Source organism: Ahaetulla prasina, chromosome 4 (genome assembly GCF_028640845.1).
Source record: "Ahaetulla prasina isolate Xishuangbanna chromosome 4, ASM2864084v1, whole genome shotgun sequence".
Classification (NCBI taxonomy): Eukaryota; Metazoa; Chordata; class Lepidosauria; order Squamata; family Colubridae; genus Ahaetulla; species Ahaetulla prasina.
In genome coordinates, this window is record NC_080542.1 from 18,751,312 (window position 1) to 18,765,293 (window position 13,982).

Genomic DNA, 13,982 nt, shown 5'->3' on the forward strand with positions numbered 1-13,982 from the left:
TTAGCAATACAGCAAAATCATTCAGTGGTCTTACCATCCAAGAGTGGGGAGGATTTTCTTTGGGTAAACCTGTTCATTATTATTTTAAAGTCAAAATAATAAAGCAGTTGCTTGTTGTACATATCTAGATGGATGTCCCTGACTATAATTTTTTTTTTTTTAGAAAAACAAGAAAGAAAATAAGAAGGAAGGATAACCAGGGCAAGTTTGTCCATAACTTGGAAGTTGGCCAGAAGTTTATCTGATGCTATTCTAGTCATTTCCTACTCTCCTTTGGTCAAAAACATCCAGCCTTTGAGAATCTCCCACTACTACTGGGTGGGTCCAGGGCAGTGGTGAAGTCTGAAACAGTTTATTATTGGTTTGCTGGCTGCGACTGCGTGTACACCATTCACCAAATGTGAGGTAAGTGCGCATAGTGCAAGCGAAGGGAGGCATGGGGTAAGTAGAACAGCGCACGGGGCAGGGAGGGTAATCAGCTGTGGCGTGCAAACTCTTTTTTTTACTTTTAAAAGCTTTTTTTGTACAACCTATTCAGCTGAATAGGTTGTAAAAAATGCATTTAAAAGTTTAAAAAAGGGCTCTGACGATCGTACGGCTCAGGTGTGATCGTCAGAGCCAATTTTTACCTTTTAAAAACATTTTTAAAAGAACCAGCAAGCCGGCAAGCAGGTGACTGGATGATTTGGTGGGCATGGGAGGGGCAGGGATTTTTGCTACTGGTTCTCCAAACCACCCGCTGCCATCACTCCCGGATCGGTCGAACCAGTCTGAACCAGGAGCATTTCACCATGGCCCAGAGCCAAATCTGGAAAGCTACAGTTACTTGACTTACAACCACAATTGAGCCCCAAATATCCAATACTAAGCAAGACAGTTGTTAAATGAGTTTTGCCCCATTTTGCAACTTTTCTTGTACAGTTGTTAGATGAATCACAACAATTAACAAATTAGTAACATAGTTAAGTGAATCTGACTTCCCTGTTGACTTTGCTTGTCAGAAAATTGTAAAAGGCGATTGCATGACCCCTGAACACCAATCATCACAAATACATGCCAGTTACCAAGCATCCAAATTTTGACCATTTGACCATGGGAATGCTACAATGGTCATAAGTGTGAAAAAGGATCATAAGTTATTTTTTTTAAGTGTAGCAATAGCCATGGTGGTGCAGTGGTTAGAGTACAATACTGCAGACTACTTCTACTGACTGTCGGCTGACTGCAATTTGGCAGTTCAACTCTCACCAGGCTCAAGGTTGACTCAGCCTTCCATTCTTCTGAGGTGGGTCAAATGAGGACCCAGATTGTTGGGGGGCAATAGGCCAACTCTGTAAACTGCTTAGAGAGGGCTATAAAGCACTGTGAAGCAGTATATAAGTCTAAGTGCTATTGCTATTGCTAATAGCACTTTGACTTACAGTGCTTTACAGCAGAGGTCCCCAACCTTTCAGACCTCAGGGACCACTAAATTCATAATTTTAAATCCCACAGACCACTAATATATGCCTAATGACCGGCTGAGTGGGCGCGTCTAGGTGGTCATGTGACTGAGTGGGTGTGGTCAACTCAATGTCACTCACGTCGAGGGGTGCCTCACCTGCATCTACTTGCCCCTCCCCTCCCAGCCACTCTGCCTCCCCACCGGGCTCCTTAGGGCCTCAACAGGAAACAGTTGCTGGAGCTAAGCAGCCACCATGAGAAAGAGTTGGCAAAACAGCTCTGTTCAAATTGGATCTGACCGAGAAGGAGGCTCAGTAGAAGCACCTCACTGAGGACTAGGAGCATAGGCTTTCCAAGCAGAGGGAAGACCTGCGGGAGTGCAAGGCCAGGTACCAGCACCTGGAGGCTAAGCGGGTTGAGATGGTCAGCCAGTTCCAGGCCATGATGCAGTCCCACTAAAACAAGGGCCTCCGGCTCTTCACCACCAGCGGTGCTTCCCTCCAACCTTTGTCCAAAGCCCCACACCAGGAGACTGAAGCAGACTCCATATCAGAATTTCTGCCCCTCTCCGACCCACACAAAAAGACCCCAAAGGGGGAGACTCTCTGCAGCAACACAAACATTCAATGCACGTATCCGGCCCAGGGGCCGTAGTTTGAGGACCCCTGATTTAGTGCAATATTAAAAATGCAAATAATTTTTCTGGGGACCACCAAAAATTTCTCACGGACCACCAATGGTCCATGGACCACCAATTGGTGACCACTACTTTACAGAGCTCTCTGAATGGTTTATAGTGTCAACATCTTGCCCCCAACAATCTGAGTCCTCATTTTAGCAACCTTGTAAAGATAGAATTTAGAATTTTTTTTTTTTTTTGGCCAAGTGTGATTGGACACACAAGGAATTTGTCTTGGTGCATATGCTCTCAGTGTACATAAAAGAAAAGATACGTTCATCAAGGTACAACATTTACAACACAATTGATGATCAATATATCAATATAAATCATAAGGATTGCCAGCAACAAGTTATAGTCATACAGTCATAAGTGGAAAGAGATTGGTGATGGGAACTATGAAACGATTAATAGTAGTGCAGATTCAGTAAATAGTCTGACAGTGTTGATGGAATTATTTGTTTAGCAGAGTGATGGCCTTCGGGAAAAAACTGTTCTTGTGTCTAGTTGTTCTGGTGTGCAGTGCTCTATAGCGTCGTTTTGAGGGTAGGAGTTGAAACAGTTTATGTCCAGGATGCGAGGGATCTGCAAATATTTTCACGGCCCTCTTCTTGATTCGTGCAGTATACAGGTCCTCAATGGAAGGCAGGTTGGTAGCAATTATTTTTTCTGCAGTTCTAATTATGATGAGTCAACCTTTAACCGGTCAGGCTCGAACTCCTGGCTGCAGGCAGAGTGTTCCTGTAATATTGTATTGTAACCATTGTGCCAACACAATGCCAATACAACTTGGAATGCTCACTAAACGAATGGTTGTATTTGGACTACCTGTACTTGAGGACTTTTAATGAATAAAGTGGGTGCCTTAAGTGTTTGAAATTGAGCATTTTGTCTTGTAAAGCTTTTCAAACTCCAAAAATATGACATTTTTCCCCTCTCTGTTGAAGTACTCTGAGGACCACAAAGGGTGGATACCAGTGGTGAAATTTTAAAACTTTCTCTACCGGGTCTGTGGGTGTGGCTTGGTGGGCATGGCTTGGTGGGCATGTGACTAGGTGGGCATGGCTTATTTATTTTTATTTATTTATTTATTTGATTTTTATACCTCCCTTCTCCCGAAGGACTCAGGGCGGTGTACAGGCAAAAATAAAACAGACAATACAATATACCATCTAAAATGCAGATTAAAAAAACTTATTTTAAAATTAGCCTGATAGGTTAAAATATACTAGACTAAAAACCCCATTTAAAATTAATTAATAAAAATTTAAAATTAATAAAATTCAGTTCAAGCCAGCCCCGCGCGAATGAAAAGATGTGTCTTCAGTTCGCGACGGAATGTCCGAAGGTCAGGTATTTGGCGTAAACCCGGGGGAAGCTCGTTCCAGAGTGTGGGAGCCCCCACAGAGAAGGCCCTTCCCCTGGGGGCCGCCAGCCGACATTGTTTGGCGGACGGCACCCTGAGAAGTCCCTCTCTGTGAGAGCGTACGGGTCGGTGGGAGGCATGTGGTAACAGCAGGCGGTCCCGTAAGTACCCAGGCCCTAAGCCATGGAGCGCTTTAAAGGTCATAACCAACACTTTAAAGTGCACTCGAAAGGCCACAGGTAGCCAGTGCAGTCTGTGCAGGAGCGGTGCTACGTGGGAGCTACTTGGTGGTCACATGACCGGGAAAACCAACTATCGCACTTTACACAAAAATAACACAAAATTACACCACTGACTCACACACAATGCAAAAGCAGCTGGACTTCACACAAAATGGGCCTTGCAACAAGCAGGAACCACACAGAGTCACAGAGAGTTCAAAAACAAACTATCACACTTTACACAAAAATACTAGTTCAGACAAATAGGTAGTAAAAAAATGCTTTAAAAAGCAAAAAAAAAGTTCCAACGATTGCACGGCACAGCTGATTGTCACAGCTGATCGTCGGCACCTTTTTTTTTAAAATTTTAAAGCATTTTTTACTACCTATTCGTCCGAACCAGTAGTTAAAAAATGCTTTAAAAAAGTTTTTTAAAAGTTCTGACAATCAGTTGTGCCACGCAATCATCGGGACTTTTTTTTTTTTACTTTTTAAAGCATTTTTTTACTACTAGTTCAGGCGAACCCTTAGCATTTTTACTACCAGTTTGAGTGAACTGGCCACAACCAGTAGCATTTCATCCCTGGTGGATACGTGAGATCCTTTTTGTACCACAGTCTTAGTTTCTTTTGAGGGATTCCCCTTCCCTTCTTAGCCATAAGCTTTTACTAAAAGATTCAGATCAACTACAGGTAGTCCTCAACATACGACTACAATGGAGTTCAAAATTTATGTTGTTAAGTGAGAAATTTGTCAAGCGAGTTTTGCCCCACTTACGACTTTTCTTGCCACATTCATTAAGTGAATCACTGCTGTTGTTAAATTAATGACACGATTGTAAAGGGAATCTAAGTTTCCCCCATTAATTTTACTTGTCAAAAGGTTGCAAATGGGGTTCACATGACCCAGGGACACTGCCACTTGTCATAAATGTGAGTCAGTAGCCAAGCATCTGAATTTTGATCATGTGTCCATGGGGATACTGCAACAATCGTAACTTTGAAAAACAGTTATAAGTTATATTATATAAGTTAAATTGTACCCTATGACCATCATTTGTGTTGTAAATGTTGTACCTTGATAAAGGTATCTTTTCTTTTATGTACACTGAGAGCATATGCACCAAATTCCTTGTGTGTCCAATCACACTTGACCAATAAAAATTTTATTCTAGTCTAAAAAAAAAAACCAGTACTTTTTTCAGTACTGTTGTAGGTTTGAACAGTTTCTAGATGAACTGTTGTAAGTTGAAGACTACCTTTATATCTAAGGGAGAAAGAAAAATTGAATGTGATGCTGAAATTTCAAATTCTTCATTTTGTAATAGTCTTAGGGTCAAAATAATTCAGCTAAACTCTTAGAGGAACTTGCTCACAAATGAAGTCCCCCTGAATGTGTGAAATGTACATCAGAGCAGACATATGCAAGATGACAGCATTAAACTGGGTTCTGACAACATGCTAGGCTTGGCCAAGTTGGGTAGTTTGTGGATCAGCAAAGAATGTGAACTCATCCCTTTCTTTGCAGATTTATGAGTAGCCGCTGCATTTGTAAAGCTGTTTTTAGGGTTTAGCATGACTTTGATCTCCACTCCCATATATTCTTCCTTTGGAATCAGCCCTTTTTCACCCAGAACAAAACTTTTCTGGATTAATTAAGGGGCGTGCATAAGAGCACAAACGTGCCTACTGTTCCTGTCCTATTGTTTCCTTTCATTATATCCAATTAATATAGTTATTGCATACTTATGTTTATATATATGCTTATATGTTATATAGTTACTTTCATGCTTATGCTTATATATACTGTTGTGACAAAATATAAATAAAAATAATTGGCAGGAGAGGGTGCTGTTCAACCAGTTATTTTGCTAAAATAACCGGTGGGACAGAGATTACTGGCAGGGACAAAGGCATCATTATGGCTGTACCCGGAGGGTTCCTGGGTTTCTGCATGTTTTGAAATACAATTGCAATCAAATCTGTCTCTGGCCCTGATAAGATTAAATGAGTCTCCTTATCAAAGAAGGAAACACAACTTTCTTTCTATTACCAAAATAGAAACCAATTGGAATAGTGTTAATTAGCCAGCAGGCCTGTCATAAAATTGAATTCATTATTAAGTGTTAGAAGATCATTTAAATTTTAGATCTTTCCTAGTTGGCATAGGAAGGTATTCTTTGAGACATACCAGAAAACACATCCTGGTAACTCCTTCAGTAGAACAATCAGTGTAGGTCTGGGCGAAACTTCCCAAAGAAAACCACCATGACAAAACTTGATTACAGTCATAGAGCAGAAAGCAGAGGGAAAATCAGCATAATGGCAATGTTGAAATAGTAAAACTATTTTTTACTATTTTAGTATTTTACTATATTATATTTTACTATTTTACTATTTTACTGTGGGCGTGCATAAGCCCACAGATGGGACACAGTAGCTCAGTGGCTAAGACACTGAGCTTGTTAATCGAAAGGTCGGCAGTTCAGCGGTTCAAATCCAAAGTGCCGCAGAACAGGGTGAGCTCCCATTACTTGTCCCAGCTTCTGCCAACCTAGCAGTTCGAAAGCAGGTAAAAAATTCAAGTAGAAAAATAGGGACCACTTCCTATTCCGTGCGCCTTTGGCATTTAGGCATGCTGGCTACATGACCACAGAGATGTCTTTGGACAGCGCTGGCTCTTTGGCTTTGAAACGGAGATGAGCACCGCCCCCTAGAGTCGGAAATGACTAGCACATATGTGCGAGGGGAACCTTTACCTTTATCTTTAAGTGCACCAGCATGCCTACCGTCCCTGTCCTAATGTTTTCTTTTATTCATACCCTCTACATGTGTTTATAATTATGTTTACACTTGTATCTGTCATAAAATACATGCTTGATGAAAATAAATAAATAAAATAAATAAATTACATATCATTAGAGAGCATAGTAAAAAAGCAGAGGCATCATCTTGCTGAAAAAGATCCGCATTGTCAAAGTTATGGTTTTCCCAATAGTAATGCATGGCTATGAGAGTTGACCATAAGGAAGGTTGAGCACCAAAGAACTGATGCATTCAAATGGTGGTGCTGGAAAAGATTCTTGAGAGTCCCTTGGATTGCAAGGATATCAGATCAGTCAATCCTAAAGGAAACCCAACCCTGACCGTTCTTTGGAGCAGGGATCTCCAATCTTGGCAACTTTAAGCCTAGCGAATTTCAACTCCGAGAATTCTGGGATTTCAACTCCCAGAATTCTGGGAGTTGAAGTCCGCCAGGCTTAAAGTTGCCAAGGTTGGAGACAACTGCTTTGGAAGGATAGATACTGAAGCTGAAGCTCAAATAGTTTGGCCTCCTAATGAGACGAGAGGACTCATTGGAAAAGACCTTATTTTTGTGAAAGAGAGAAGGCAAAAGGGGAGGGGGAAGGCAAAGATGAGATGGTTAAATAGTGTCATCCACGCGATGAACATGAATTTGGGCAAAGTCTGTGAGACAATGGGGGACAGGGGGACCTGGCCTGCTATGGCTCATGGGGTCTTGAAGAGTGGGACGCGACTTAGTGACTGAACAACAGCAACAACAATCACATTCACAACATGTCATTTATCATTGCTCCCATTTGGATTATTTGATCTTTCTTGTCCCATAAAATTAACATTTCTACAGCACATTGTAAAGCACCTACGGGAATCTCCGAGTTATATTTTTTTTAAAAAGGATGGGCTTAGATCACATAGCTGTGGCTGCAATCTTGACTCTTTTGACCTTCCCAAGGACATCCTTCTGAATGGCTATCCTTATTTCTGCAGGCTAGAAGAGTCCACGATAAAATTATACCTATTATTGTTGAGGGATTGAGAGATTCTCAAATGCCAAGAGGGGAGATTTTCATAAAGGGAAATGACTTGGATCAGAAGCTTGGATTTTCTTTTATGCTTTTATTACCCATAAATCGTATCCATAAAACACAGTAAGAATTTGATAGTGTTAGTGTTACTTATTTTATATGGTTTTGGCCTCGTCTAAAATGATGAAACTAATTGCTAAGTAAAGAAACAATAGAAATAGTTTCAATATTTCACTTTTGTTTCCTGGTTAAACCGCTTCCCAGAACTTTTTCCAATGTAACAACATAATGAAATAATTTTCCCCAAGAAGCCAAAGATAAAGGTATCCTCCACTTGCAACCGTTACTTAGAGTGACTATTTGAAATTACAATGGTACTGAAAAAAGTGAATTAAGACCATTTTTCACGCGGACTGTTACAGCAAATCCATATTCACATATCAAAATTCAGGTGCTTGGCAACTGGCATGTCATATGATACCATTTGTAACCTTCCTAGCTGTCTTCTGACAAGTAAAGTCAATGGGGGAAACCAGATCCACTGGTGACTACATGATTCATTTAACAGTCGCTGTGATTCACTTGTGGCAAAAAAGGTCATAAAATGAGGCACAACTCACTTAACAACTTCCTTGTGTAGCAACAGAAATTTCGGGGTCAATTTTAGTTGAAAACAGAGGACGACCTCTATATCTAATTCCTCATTTGGGGATAAACTTTTTAAAAAAAACAACTGGCTGAATACAATATTACCAAGATCTCCAGTTATCTGCTTCAGGCCGTTCAAACTTAATTGCTTTGGAATATGTCACTCAGATAGTCTCTCGGAAACAACAGAGAAATAGGGATTTTGAATGTTCCCTGGAGAATGAGATCAAAAGTGCTACCAAGACAATCCATATGATGTGTTCCTTTCTTGTGGAGTGACATTGGCAGCTTTAGATTCAGGCCTGAAGCCCCACTGAGATTGCCCTGGGTCTCCAAGTGGACTGCTTGGTATTATCCAAGATTTGACATATATAAATGTCCCAAGCATGTATCTTGATCATCCTTGATCTTCTTCCAAAGTACCACCACTCATGCTAACAGTATAGATTAACAGATTTGGAAGGGACCTTATAGGTCAACTAGTTCAGGCCCCTACCCAAGCAGGAGACCCTATACCATTTCTGACAGATGGCAGTCCAATCTCTTTTTGAAAGCCTTCAGATGAAGCTTCACAACTTCTGAAGGCAACTTCTATTCCATTGGTTGATTGTTCTCACTGTCAGAAAATTTCTCCTTATTTCCAGGTTGAATCTCTCCTTGATCAGTTTTTTTTAATTTGAATTTATATCCCGCCCTTCTCCGAAGACTCAGGGCGGCTTACATTGTGTTAAGCAATACTCTCATCCATTTGTATATTATATACAAAGTCAACTTTTATTGCCCCCAGCAATCTGGGTCCTCATTTTACCTACTTTATAAAGGATGGAAGGCTGAGTCAACCTTGGGCCTGGTGGGACTTGAACTTGCAGTAATTGCAAGCAGCTGTGTTAATAACAGACTGCATTAGTCTGTTGAGCCACCAGAGGCCCTATCCATTTATTTCTAATTTAGTTTCTATCCATTATTCCTTGTCTGGCCTTCAGGTGCTTTGGAAAATCGCTTGACCCCCTCCTGTCTGAAGCTCCTTAAGGCAGCCTGAGATTTGTATATTTGTTTATTTATTTGCTTGTACAGGTAGTCCTCGATTTACAACAGTTCATTTTAGTGGCCGTTCAAAGTTACAACGGCACTGAAAAAAGAGATTAATGACCGTTCTTCACAGTTACAACCTTTGCAGCATGCCCATGATCATGTGATCAAAATTCAGATGCTTGGCAACTGTTTCATGCGTACGACCTTTGCAGTATCCTGGGGTCGTGTGATCCTCTTTTGAGACCCTCTGACCAGCAAAGTCAATGGGGAAGCCAAATTCACTTAACAATTGTGACAACTGTGGCAAGAAAAGTCGTAAAATGGGGCAAAACTAGCTTAATAAATCTCTCATTTAGCAATGTAAATGTTGGGCTCAATTGTGGTCATAACTCAAGAACTATTTGTACTCCAATGGACTTGGTGAACAGGTGGCCAAGGGAAAAAAACCATGTGATATAAGGACTTGCAGATGGGTGGACTCCTTCTGTGCTTCCATTCATATTTCAAGCCTCAAATGTGAAGTGCTGCCTAGCAGGATGGCTGAATTCTTCATGTTTTAATGCAATTAAATTAAATTTAAATTAAAGAATTCATTTCTTAGAACTGTTCTCCCAGGGTCAGTCTATCTGCTCTATTATATAGCAAAATGTTTGCAGCTCTCATTTAGTGTCTATGTTTTTTGTTTTTTGTTTGTCACAACAATATACACAAGCATCAACATAAAACAATAACACATCACACAAGCATATATATGAGCAAAAGTATGCAACAACTATATCAATCTGATACAATGAAAGGAAACAATAGGACAGGAATGGTAGGCACTTTTGTGCTCTTATGCACACCCCTTATAGTCCTCTTACGAATGGGGTGAGGTCAATAGTACACAGTTTTTGGTTAAGCTTTGAGGATTTTGAGAAGAGACCACAGAGTCAGGTAGTGTGTTCCAAGCGTTAACAACTCTGTTACAAAAGTCATATTTTCTGCAATCAAGATTGAAGTGGTTAACATTAAGTTTAAATCTATTGTTTGCTCTTGTATTATTGTGATTGAAGCTGAAGTAGTCTTTAACAGGAAGGACATTGCAATAGATGATTCTATGTGTTAAACACAGGTCTTGTCGGAGTTGGTGGAGTTCTAAATTTTCTAATCCCAGGATTTCAAGTCTGGTGGTATAAGGTATTTTGCTGTTTTCAGAGGAGCAGAGACTTCTTGTAAAATATTTCTGGACGCATTCAATTGTATAGAATAGAATAGAATAGAATAGAATAGAATAGAATAGAATAGAATAGAATAGAATAGAATAGAATAGAACAGAACAGAATAGAACAGAACAGAATAGAATAGAATTTATTGACCAAGTGTGATTGGACACACAAGGAATTTGTTTTGGTGCATATGCTCTCAGTGTACATAAAAGAAAAAGAAAGAAAAAAAACCTTCATCAAAGGTACAACATTTACAACACAAATGATGGTCATAGGTTGCAATTTAATCCTTAATGATAGCAACAAAAAGTTACAGTCATATAGTCATAAGTGGAAAGAGATTGGTGATGAAAACAATGAGAAGATTAATAGTAGTTGGCAGTGTTGAGGGAATTAACTGTTCTTGTGTCTAGTTGTTCTGGTGTGCAATGCTCTAAAGCATCGTTTTGATGGTAGGAGTTGAAACAGTTTATGTCCAGGATGTGAGGGGTCTGTAAATATTTTCACGGCCCTCTTCTTGATTCTTGCAGTATACAGTTCCTCAATGGAAGGCAGGTTGGTAGCAATTATTTTTTGTTTTTTTGCAGTTCTAATTATCCTCTGAAGTCTGTGTCTTTCTTGTTGGGTTGCAGAACCAAACCAGACAGTTATAGAGGTGCAAATGACAGACTCAATAATTCCACTGTAGAATTGGATCAGTAGCTCCTTGGGCAGTTTGAACTTTCTGAGTTGGCGCAGAAAGAACAGTCTTTGTTGTCCTTTTTTGATGATGTTTTTGATGTTAATTGTCCATTTTAGATCTTGCGATATGATAGAACCTAGAAATTTGAAGGTTTCTACTGTTGATACTGTGTTGTCAAGTATTGTGAGAGGTGGAAGTATGGAAGGGTTTCTCCTAACGTCTACCACCATTTCTACAGTTTTGAGTGTGTTCAGTTCCAGATTGTTACGGTCGCACCGCAAGGCTAGTCGTTTGACCTCACGTCTATATGCGGATTAGTCATTGTTTCGAATGAGACCAATCACTGTTGTGTCATCTGCGAACTTCAGTAGTTTCACAGATGGATCGTTGGAGATGCAGTCATTGGTATACAGACAGAAAAGAAGTGGGGAGAGCACACAGCCTTGGGGGGGCCCTGTGCTAATTGTACAATGTCAATTGTACAATTGTATTCATGTCAGAGATGTGGTATGGGTTCCAGACAGGTGGGCTGTATTCAAAAATAGGTCTAGCAAATATTTTGTATGCTCTGGTTAGTAGTGTAGAGTTTTTGGAAAAGAAGCTACGCAAAATTAGGTTTACAACTCTTAGAGCCTTTTTTGCTATATAGTTGCAGTGGGCTTTGGCACTTAGATCATTTGATAGGAAAACTCCAAGGTCTTTAACAGGGTGGGGGTCATCTGTAAGGTAATGTCCATCAAGTTTGTATTTAGTGTTTGGGTTCTTTTTTCCAATATGTAAGACTGAGCATTTGCTGGTTGAGATTTGGAGTTGCCAAGTTTTAGACCAATCAAATACAAAGTCAAGGTCTTTTTGAAGGGTAGTAGTATTGTTGGTCTCAACCATGGGAATTTGAAGATACGTGGACTTCAGCTCCCAGAATTCTCCATCCTGGGAAATTCTGGGAGTTGAAGTCCACACATCTTCAAGTTGCCTAGATTGAGAAACACGTCTATACAATGAGTGAAATATGGGATGACCATGATGCCTAGGCTCACACTCCATCATTGAACAGATTCACGGATGACACGCGGCATAAGGAATTACTTGATTTATTTATTTTGGCTTTATTTCGCTGTGTGAAACCCAATTTAAAGCAGTTTGGCATGAGTAAGCAGGGCTTGGCATGACAGATGAACTACATATAAACATTTTGTGGCATTTCAAAGGCATTTGAATTTATTAGGGCATAAAATTCTACATTCCTGCATCTAATGAAATGGGCTGCAATCTAGGAAAACCTCCTGCCATTAAAATATGTTGTTTTTAAAAACTTAAATGGCTTTTTGTGGTCCCTTTTCCCTTTGTGGTAACTTGCTGAAAGTTATTGATTAAGATTTGCAATTTTATCTTGTTTTCATATAGATTCATTGGTCCAATCCCTTTAGCAATGTGGCTGAAAGGCAGGATGTGAGTACAATATAAAAAGGTAGTTTTATTATCAGCTCTACTGAGTTCAGTTAAGGTGACCGCACAGACACATTAAGATAATATTCTGCGCAAGAATTTATTTTTTTTATGACTTCCCGGTGTCCCATGACTTCTTGGTGTTTTCCCATCCAAGTTTAAACCACCCAGCTTATCTTTTTTTTCTGCAGTTTCCGTTTCTATTTTTAGCATTGGGAAAACAGATAAAAGTATGCTAACACAAGAGACAAAAATATATTACCACCTTTTTTTTTAATTCTCCCCAACCCAAAACAATTCAATTTATTTAAAAGTCTAACTTTTTCCCCCTAAGAAAAAATATTTGTTGTCATAGTTTTGAAAGAATATTGTAAATTCTTCTTCTTTCTTTCTTTTTCTTCTTCTTTTCCTTCTTCTTCTGCTGCTGCTGCACCTTCTATGTCTTCTTCTACATTGGGGTGGTCAACCTTTTTAAACCTACCACCCACTTTTGTATCTCTGTTAGTAGTAAAATTTTCTAACCGCCCACCAGTTCCACAGTAATGTGTCATGTATCGTTGTCTGTGCATGCCTCTCTCACATCACGGATTGGGTTTGGGGGGGGGGGGCGCCGGCTACCAGCTCTGCTTGTCTGTTACAGCTGGGTGGTGTGGGGGGAGATGCGAGAGCTATTCTGGGACGAGCCTCTTTTATTTGCGGTCACACTATAGCACCATTTAGTTTCACTTATGTAACATGAACTAAACTTATGCACGGGTGATACAAATAGTATATTTTCAGAAATTTAAATTGTCACAGGAATTTTATGAAAACCTAATGAAAATGTTTTTAAATAATGCTATGAATTTTTTTTAAAAAGTCAATTAAATTTTAAAAAAGGAAAGTGCTTTAGTATTAGACAAAACCCCTACCGCCCATCATGAAAGCTGAAACGCCACTAGTGGGCAGTAGGGACCAGGTTGACTACCACTGTTCTACATCTTCTATGTCTTCTACATTTTCTTCTACTACTTCTACGGCTTCTTCTAATCTACGTCTTCTTCTTTTTCTACAACTTTGTCTTCTTCTACCCCTTCTACCAGTTTTACTCCTCTTCCTCCTCCTCCTTCTCTCCTTCTTCTTTTCCTTCTCTGTCTCATTCTCTGAATTCTCTTAAATCCACAGTCATTTTCTGTTCACTAAAGACAATACAGTCTCTTCTTTGTAGTCCCACAATTTTGGAGCCTCCCAGAGCTTTTTATGGGGGGTGGATGGCACCCTATTTAGGGAAGGCCTTTCCCCGAGAGATGCTGAACAGGTGCTCATAGGAGCGTCATTTCACCCCGTTGCAAAAACTTGTCTGTATTTTCCTCGGGCGCCTAAATGGGCTTTTCATTATATTTCAGTCACGTTATTCCCGTTTTCAAAAACGGGGAAACCTTATCCCCG